Source organism: Cibotium barometz, chromosome 11, assembly GCF_041138505.1.
Source record: "Cibotium barometz isolate CiBa-2024 chromosome 11, ASM4113850v1, whole genome shotgun sequence".
In the NCBI taxonomy this organism is placed as follows: domain Eukaryota; kingdom Viridiplantae; phylum Streptophyta; class Polypodiopsida; order Cyatheales; family Cibotiaceae; genus Cibotium; species Cibotium barometz.
This window is the reverse complement of record NC_141056.1, coordinates 11489712-11497872: the sequence shown is the minus strand read 5'-3', so window position 1 is coordinate 11497872 and position 8161 is coordinate 11489712. Positions and strand designations below refer to the sequence as shown.

Genomic DNA, 8161 nt, shown 5'->3' with positions numbered 1-8161 from the left:
CTTGAAAAAGAATTTCCTAATGATGCTCAAATACTTTTAAAAACCACATTTTAAAATTCCACTCTAGATTTGTTTTGTTTTGTTTTTTTTTTTTTACCACGACCTTAAGTTATTAACAAGGCTTTGTGCAAGAGTTGAACTTAGTTAACCTAAAAGCTAGACTGAGTTTTTGTTTGAGAAAGCCCGCCCCATGTTTTGACTTACAAAATGAGATTATGGCTGGATTGTCATGTGGATTGTCATGAAACTTGGCTGTAAGTTCTGTAACAGTACATATATCCATTCAACACTCAGGCAGGGTTGTTTTCTCATTTTTGGTTGGTTTATGTGTGTATGTGTGTGTTTTGGATAGGAGATAATCATAGTTTTCAATTGTTTGGAGACTCATAGTAGAATCCATGGAAAAAAGTATTGAGGCCCTTCAATGGCCATATACACACCAGTTCATATCTCTCATTGGCGTTCTCTGATCTTCATTCCTTAATTGTGTTTTTGGTGTGTAAAGAAACACAGTGTATGTTTGAAACATAATTGTATGCTTAGAATGACCACAGGAAGAACACCCTCTTATTTGGTGAGCATGATTGGATGTCAAATGGCAGACTCGAGTTTTTGGTGTTCTTTAGAAGAAAAACAAGTTTGTAGGAACCTTGTTTTCAATCTTATGAAATCACCATACCAACGGACTGGAGTATCAAAAATGAAGGTCATCCTTCTTTCTGTTGCCAGTATTTGCTTGTCTCATGAAGAACAGCTCTATCATCTCCAGTTCAAACTCATCATGTGCTGGTATCACATGCCCCCATGTCCACACTTGTTTTGAAAAAGAATTGCACCATCGGCTTACCCTCAAATCATCCCAAATCAGCAAATCTGTTTTTGATAATAGCCAATGGCAATGGTGGATGCCAGCCAGTAATTGTCACTGGTTTTTGACCATGAAAGTTGATTCCACACATCTGGATGTATGCCCATCACTCTCTAGAAAGTTATCAATCAGTGGTTGATAAAAGTGGTTATTGATGGGGGTGGGGACAGTAGCACGGTGCCCTTCTCCTCCCAGGACACGGTGCCAATGGGAGTGGCTATAGGTGAATGGGCCAGGTCAATGGTATTATTGGGTCATGTGATGGTGGTGGTCCTCTAAGTTCATTCAGAAGGCAGAAGGCAAGTGATACCTTGATAAGGGCAAAGAGGAAGGTTGTTGTCTCCTTGTTGATAGATTCTAGCAATAGCTTTTGCTTGTCTCGCCCTTCGATCTAATGTGTTCAGGGGGAGACCTAGTGTGCATAAATTATTACAATGGAAAATATAATATGGTGTTCATCTTTGTTACTGATTTAAAAGCAGAGATGTGCATGACCATGGCTTTTGTCGTACTTTTTTTGTTTTCAGATCAGGTTTGTTGATGGAGTCTTTTGATGAGTGCAGGTTTTTGAGGTGTTGGAAATAAAGATTTGCATGATCTTGGCTTCTCTCTATAAACTTCTTCTTCTTTGTTTTTTTGCGAAGACCTACATGATCTTGGTCCTCTCGTGTTTTTCCTCTCTGCTATTGATACAGGGTTTGCTATCTCAGATACTTTTTCTCAAGATCCACACCCCCTTGGCATCCTATTGTCTTTACTAGCCAAGGTAACATTTCTCAAGGTTCACAAAGATATTGCCTTTCTGTTGTCTTTGACACATTTTTATTTTCCTTCACATGCAAGTGGATGTAGGTCTGTAGGTTGTTCTTGTGTTGATCAGTGCTTGAGATCATGGTCTGCATGAGGTTTATCTTCTCTCTGCTATCAATATTTTGTCTTTAATATAGGGTTTGCTATCATGTCCAACCAATCTCAGCTTCTTGTTGTCTTTGTTATGTTACTTTATTATGCTTGATTGCTCATGCATTGCTTGGTTGTTGATATTAGTTCTCTGCATGCATTGCCATTGCATTCCACTTTCTACAAATAAATACCATATGCTTGCAGAATAGAGATGAACAACCTACACAAGCCTACATTGAGTAAGGCCCACAATAGTTTTCAAGATCCTCCACCCTGGCTGTATATCATACTAATACCCAAACTAGTCTTTTTTCTATTTAAATGCCTACAAAGTGTGAGTTCAACAATATCATATTGAGTCTTTGAAGGCCCATTCAACTACCTCTAAAGAAAGGTGAGAAGGACTCTCTATGCTTCCCTTTCAAGAAATTGTAGACTATGTAATTGTGTTGGGTTTAGTCCACCTTCCCCTTGGGATACAAAAGAATATATTATTAGATTATTGTCTCTTGAAAGAATATATTATTAGATTCAACTTTAGTTACCTCCAATTCAATGCTTTCAAGGTCTCTTTTGCAATGAATGTTGATCAATAAATCATAGTGCTATAATTTATCAAGCCACTTCTTTAAACACCCATATAGTTACCTTTCTAACGTGGTTTTACAAATTTATTTTTGTAACTTTGAATTTTAAGCCTCATAAGTTCTCTCTAGCTAGCTAAGGAGCTAACCAACATAGAGAAAAGAAGAAACATACAAAACAAGACATTAATTCTGAAGAAACCGCCCTGCCCCACCCCACCTGTACACCTAGCCCCCTCCTCCTTCAAAACAAACCACACACACACACACACACACACACACACACACACAATTGGTCTTTTAACACTGTAGGAAAGCCAATAAAACACATGTGATCCATATAAGAGCATGGTATAGGATTTGATCCCGGGATCTCTCTAGGACCCAACAAGTAGACCACTACACTAGAGTGCCTGCCACCGGGGGTGGGGGGGGTGGGAGAGAGAGAAAGAGAGAGAGAGAGAGAGAGAGAGAGAGAGAGAGAGAGAGAGAATCCTAGGGGCCTGAACAACTACACATTGTCCTAGTAATCAGTCTCCAATAGTTCATGATGTTTATATCAGCATGCAAGTTCTCTTCTTTCCAGGACACAGAAATCACCCTACTATAATGAGTTCATGATGTTTATATCAGCTTTAAAATCCCTTTCTCCTATGGACCATAAAAACTACCGTACCTAGCCACCTAACAATCATGTGCTTATGAGTTATGATCGATCCCTCAAGTTTAAATGACCTCACTCTCATGATCAATACACCATTATTACTAGCCACAACACAACTGCACCTATGCTTGGTTGAGAAAGAGACATTCAGGTTGCCCGTGCTCTTTTCTGGCCCACTGATGCCGCTGTTGTGGTTGCATTCTGCATTGCATCTGTGCTGTCCTTGGATTCTCCCATGAAGCTCACAAATGATGTCGACAAGTCCGAGTAGAGGCCTACCACGTGGTTCATGTTGCTATTCAGCTCTTTAATCAATGCGACATTGCGGGAGAGATTCTCTGGCATCTTTGACTCCTGGTTGTGATTGATCTCACCTATGAGGACCTTATTCTCTTCCAAAATCTTTTGCACTTCAAAGAATCCATGGTTGAATGTTTTCCATGACTGCCCATCCTCTTGGTCTTCTCCTGGCTGTGTGGTTGCTTGATTTGCATTCACTGAACCTCTTCCTGCTTCCATGAATTAGGCACAAATTGATAATCTTCTATGCTTGCTTTACCACCTTAATCCAGCACTTGTAGAAAAGTATGATCAGGCCTGTGAACACCAAACCATGCTATGAGAGTCTTCATGGAGCTCTCTCTTAACCATGGATTAAAGATACCCCTTGATTGCCATGTCCGTGAACACCATACCATGCCATGAGTTTGCACACCATACCATTTTATAGCATACGATGAGTCTGCACATGATACCATACCATGTGTGTATTTCACACGCCATACCATACCATGTGTGTATTTCACACGCCATACCATACATGATACCATACCATGTGTGTATTTCACACGCCATACCATACCATGGGTGGATCTTACATGGTCTTTTCAAATGCATACCTTACATACAATGCTAGGAGTCTGCATATGACTAGTCCGCTATTGCCATGGAATAAAGATTACCCCTTGGTTGCCACGTCCTTGAAAACCATACCTTACCATGAGTCTGCATACCATACATACCATGGTGCGTTTTTATCTAATGTATACCATGGTGAGTCGCATATTGAGCCATTCCATGCCATGTCATGAGTCTGAAAAATTATTGCTTTAATGCATACCACGCAGCACCATGAGTATGCATTAATGCATGCCATACACATAAAGCACTGCCCTTTTTTGGATTACAAAAAATGAACACTGTCAGAATTTGCTACTGCATAGAACTCTTTCTCCTTTTTAAGGAAAATATAGCATTTGTTGTCGTTGTTGTTGTTGTTGTTGCGGGTGGGTGCATGCATGTGTGTATGTGTGTGTGGATAATAATATATAGATATGTATGTGTGTGGATAATAATATAGAGATGTATGTGTGTGTGCATGCATGTATGTATGTGTGTAGATCTGAATGTGCCGCACACACACATCATCATCATCAGCCAAAGAAAATATTCCATATGATAGAATTGAAGTTATTTTTAACACAGCACGGCAGGGAGAGGGGAAGGGAGATTTACACACAAAAATAACTCATTAACCATGCATAATATAAGCGTAGCTATTCTGGGTTTTTAATCGGAAAGTTACGAACAGAAGGCGTGAGAAGCCTTACGATTGTCGGAAGTGCTGGAAACGCCCGGCAGCGCTGGATCTGCAAAAACAAAGAGAGCGTTGAAAAGATGTCGGACAAGAAAGCATTTGAACGGAAATCCAACCGCCGATGCCGTAGATATGCGGGAATTACTCTTGAGAGTCTGTCGGAACCGATGAGCGATTCACTCCCGTGCCGACGAGCCACCCGAGCCACTGAACGAGGGATTTTTTTTTTTTTTTGAAGACCGATGAGACGGCCGTTAGGCATGCCGGCCGTGTGATCTAACGGCGCTTGTGCTTACCAATCAAATTGCTCCAAGTGATACGGTCGCACTTACCGAATCTCGAGCTCCCTCGCTTTGCCGAATAAAACTTTAATTTTGGATTGGGCCACACTCTCTCTCTCTCTCTCTCTCATTGTGCGCTTTCTCCAGATTTGCATTTTGTGGAAATATTCTTGAGGCACTTTCCAAGAGCTTTCTAGACAACCTACTAACTACACCTCTTTTTCATAACCATGGTCCATGGATGATGGGTTGATTTTCTGATTACACACATTTATTTGTTTTTTTTTGTGAAATACACACACACCCCGGTCTGGGGCCTTAACGTTCACTTGAGGTTTTTGGCTAGGGAAGTCTTTTTTTTAGAAACACAATAAATAAGTGGCTAGGGAAGTTTTCAAAGCACAATAAGTAGAAAAAAATATTTATCTTTATATATACAACACTTTCTATTTTTAGATATACAACACTTCAATTTACCCTTTAAAATGGGCACCTCTATCTAATTATTTAAAAAACCCTTGATCATGATATTGGTATTCTACTCTCTCTCTCTCTCTCTCTCTCTCTCTCTCTCTCTCTCTCTCTCTCTCTCTCTCTCTCTCTCAATATAGGCACGCCTTTGTGAACATCCATAGGATGTACTCCTTGTTTTCTCGTGCTGCAGACAATGCACTATGCAATGTGATCCCATATGCTTCATTGTGTGCGCTATTTGGTGCTTCACCCTAGTACTGCATGCAAAGTTCTTACTCTGTAAAGGACTAGGCTTGATTTTTGGCAGGTTGTCTTACTCGTCATAAATTATTTTTAAAGGGAAACGCCATGTTTAGTGTATTTTTATATTTATTAAATTTTACTTGTTAAAAATATATATTAAGAAAAATTCTCATCAAGAATCAAGCATGTTAAGGACATTTTTCATTTACTTTTTATTATCATGACTCACAAGAAAGACACCATATCTTTGGGAGAAAAAAAATAAAAGCAATAATAATAAATAGTGACAAAGTAACATGGATGTAAAAGTCATAAAACTAATAAAAAATGGTAATGATAGAAATAGACTAAATCAAGTGGGTGGGGTTTCCATGTAGGTCCATATAGCTTATTCGAATTCTCAATTGAGCCCCTCTTTTGGCATATGCAAATTATTAAATCTTTGATAAAATGGAGTGAAACATGTAAGATATGAGGTAAGAGATAAGGAGGATTCCTTTGTCAAGAATATTTTAAAGGTGAGTCATCCATATGCCATTGCATTAAGAAATATGTAAGATATAAGGTAAGAGATAAGGAGCATTCCTTTGTCAAGAATATTTTAAAGGGGAGTTGTCCATATGCCACTGCATGAAACACGTAAGATATGAGGTAAGAGATAAGGATAATTCTTTTGTCAATAATATTTTAAAGGAGAGTCATCCATATTCCATTACATGATTTAAGTACAAATAATGTGGAGGATGCTAAACATATACATGTGATTATAGACTGGGTGGGGACAATTACCATCTTTATTCCCATGTAGGTTGTGGAGACTTGTAATCTTGTTTTTGGAGACTTGTAATCTTGTTTTTAATTTTTAAAATTTATCTCAAAAAGAAATACTTCATGTTTGTGTTTGATGCTAAAAACTAATTTAAAAGCTCATAGAAATGGGCTAAAAATGATTTTTGTGCCTTTTGCCACTACCTAGAATATGAACTTTATTTCTTGGTCATGTTATATTGAGCACATGCATGTGCATGCACACACACATGTACGTGCACGCAGAGAGAGAGAGAGAGAGAGAGAGAGAGAGAGAGAGAGAGAGAGAGAGCTTGATGTCCCTCAACTTTGAACTCCCACATAATATAAGTGGATAATTTATGGAGATCAACAATTCAAATTATTTTACTTAGGTTGAGGATCGAGTGGTTTCAAATTAGGGGTGCTCACTTTTATGCACTGAGGTGCCCTAAGAACAACCTGAAAATAGGTAATTTATCACCTTGATGAGCCAATCTCTACTAGGTATAGGAAATGAATTTTGATTTGGAGTCTTCTAATAAAACCTCATACATAAAGTTGGGCACCTAATGGTATATTCTAATTAAAAATATAATTTTTTTCTGTCCATGTTTTATTACACGTAAAGACAGTTGGTTAGTTATTTTCGCACTTATTAAGGTTGTAGGATAGTCAATCTTTACAATGCTTATAACGTCACTTTGAACATAATAAATTCATACATAATAGAGGTTAACTTGATTTATTGGGATTTTTTTGAGATGCTATGTTAAATTCCATCATTATTTTATGGACTTCGAAGTATTCATAAATATATATATTGTGCAAGATCATAGCAATTAAAAATCCCAATTTAAGAGATCCAATGGTGATAAGATAGAGGAAGGTTGGTAGAATGTGTAGTAAGTTAAATTTACAGTTCGATTTTCATGGATCCTAATTTATAAATTCATTTTAACTATAAGAAGGCCTGTTAGAGTTTGATAATTTACTTATAGTTTTTTAATATTAATGTAAGTTACTCCAGAATCATATAGTTTAGACTATTTGTGTAAAGATAAATTTGTGAAAAAAAAGGATTAATTTGAGTAAGGGAAAGTCATTTTCAAGGCTATCCTAAGGTAAAATCCTAGTTAGGTTTAGTTATCTAGGCTTGGTAAGTTGCCAAACCTAGAGTTCATGCCATGTGTAACAAATTAGCTTACCTATTCCAAATGCTTCAAGCCAATGAAATGCAAGAAGCTCAACTATATAAGCACACAAATCTAGGCTCATTTATAGCAAAGTAACATTTTAGGAGCTCCAATTCTCTCTCTTTAATCCTTTGTTTACTACTTGAAACCTTTCTTAATCCTTTATTTAGTTTAATCTCTACTATTTCAATGATCTTGTCTTTGGGTGGTTGCAAGATGAGGTTATCTAGTTTCATGTCGTGGGCGCCCTTGGCTTTAGCTGAAAAACAGGCATTTTTTCAAGAAGAATAGCCAATCTCTCATAGTTAGCCAAGGACTTTCACTTCAAGGTCTTCTAATGAAACATCATATGCAAAGTTGGGCACCTAAAACTATAATCTGATCGAATATCCAATAATTACAAATCCCCTTTTCTTTGGGAACCAAGTTTGTATACAGGCCCTGTCCTAGGTTTAGACAGGTATAGTGAATGTGAGTAAATTGCCTATAACTTTTACATTATTACTCATACGATGTTCCCACTTTGCATATCACAAATACAAATAACATAGAGCTTAACTTGATT

The 8161-nt window shown here is 37.7% G+C and overlaps 1 long non-coding RNA gene across 1 annotated transcript; it reads right to left on the bottom strand.

The window, feature by feature from the left end:
- Positions 1–2787: 2787 nt before the first annotated feature.
- LOC147633748 (uncharacterized) lies at positions 2788–4847 on the bottom strand. The gene is made up of 3 exons (XR_015266922.1): positions 4762–4847; positions 4630–4668; positions 2788–3616 (listed from the first exon to the last, which is right to left on the bottom strand). It is a non-coding gene; the product is annotated as an uncharacterized LOC147633748 (long non-coding RNA).
- Between the last annotated feature and the right edge of the window lie 3314 nt (positions 4848–8161).